Source organism: Physeter macrocephalus, chromosome 17 (genome assembly GCF_002837175.3).
Source record: "Physeter macrocephalus isolate SW-GA chromosome 17, ASM283717v5, whole genome shotgun sequence".
Classification (NCBI taxonomy): Eukaryota; Metazoa; Chordata; class Mammalia; order Artiodactyla; family Physeteridae; genus Physeter; species Physeter macrocephalus.
The window spans coordinates 10,662,329-10,664,185 of record NC_041230.1 but is presented as its reverse complement, the minus strand read 5'-3'; positions in this window follow the sequence as shown (position 1 = coordinate 10,664,185).

The following is a 1,857-nucleotide window of genomic DNA, read 5'->3' as shown; positions in this document are numbered from 1 at the left end:
GGGAGATCAGGAGAGGCAGGTGGGAGGGACTCTCCGGGAAGAGCGGGAGAGGAGTGGAGGGCATTTGCCCCGCCCACTTGGGCCCTGGGGAGCCTGCTGAGTTCGCAGGCGGATCTCCTGCCCTCTAAACCCCTCTCCAGGCCACGTGGGTCCTTGGGGGCATAGAAGGGAGACGGGGGACATCAGGAGAGGCAGGCAGGAGGGGCCCTCTGGGAGGAGCAGGAGAGGTGCAGGGGGCGATTGCCCTGCCCACTCAAGCCCAGGAAGCCTGCTGGGCTCCCAGGTGAGGTCCCCCACCCTCTGATACCAGGGGTGGGGGGCACGCCTGTGCCCCTTCTGTTCTGTTGAGACTAAGCCCCACCCCCACAGCCCCCAGGGCCTTTTCCAGCCCTATGGGTCCTAAGCATAGCCCCGCCCACTGCCCAAACCTCACCGTTGCTTAGGTCCCGCCCTCCACAGCCAAGGCCTTTTCCCCCTTTTTTTTTTTCTTTTTTTCTTTTCCCTCCTCCTCTTTTTTACTATTGTGGTACTGTTGCACCTTCTGGTTGTTGATTCATCTATATTTCTATATTTTTATTTTGATATTCTTTCTAACGTATCTGTTACTTTCCTAGTCTAATTTTATTTTGTACTTTGCTATTGTTCTCTTTTTTTTTTTTTTTGCCAACCCCCCCCCCCAACGCGGCTTGAAGGATCTTGATTCACGAGCTGGGGGTTGGGCTGAAGCTCCTGGGGTGGGAGCTCCCTGTTGGAAGCCCTGGACAGAGAATCTCAGAGCCCAGGGAATATTCATCAGAGTGAGGTTTCACGGAGGTCCTCATCTCAGCACCAAGACCCAGCTCTCCCCAACAGCCTACAAACTCCCGTGTTGGAAGCCTCAGGCCAAGCAACCAGTAAGACAAGAACACAATCCCACTCATTAATAAATGAAGAGGAAATAGGCAATCTACCTGAAAAAGAATTCAGAGTAATGATAATAAAGATGATCCAGAGGGCTTCCCTGGTGGCGCAGTGGTTGAGAGTCCGCCTGCCGATGCAGGGGACACGGGTTCGTGCCCTGGCCTGGGACGATCCCACATGCCGCAGAATGGCTGGGCCTGTGAGCCACAACTACTGAACCTGCGCGTCTGGAGCCTGTGCTCCACAACGGGAGAGGCAGCGACAGTGAGAGGCCTGCGCGCCGCAATGAAGAGTGGCCCCCGCTCGCCTCGACTGGAGAAAGCCCTCGCACAGAAACGAAGACCCAACACAGACAAAAATAAATATTAAATAAATAAATAAATAAATAAATAAATAAATAAATAAATAAGATGATCCAGAATCTCGGAAATAGAATGGAAGCATGGATTGAGAAAATACAAGAAATGTTTAACAAAGATCTAGAAGAACTAAAGAACAAACAGAAATGAACAACACAATAACTGAAATGAAAAATACACTAGAAGGAATAAATAACAGAATAACGGAGGCAGAAGAACAAATAAGTGAGGTGGAAGACAAAATGGTGGAAATAACTGCCAAGGAGCAGAATAAAGAAAAAAGAATGAAAAGAATTGAAGACAATCTCAGAGACCTCTGGGACAACACTAAACACACCAACATTCGAATTATAGGGGTCCCAGACAAAGAAGAGTAAAAGAAAGGGTCTGAGAAAATATTTGAAGAGATTATAGTGGAAAACTTCCTTAACATGGGAAAGGAAATAGTCACCCAAGTCCAGGAAGCACAGAGAGTCCCATACAGGATAAACCCTAGGAGAAACACACCAAGATACATATTAATCAAACTAACAAAAATTAAATTCAAAGAAAAAATATTCAAAGCAGCAAGGGAAAAACAAAAAATAACATAAAAAGG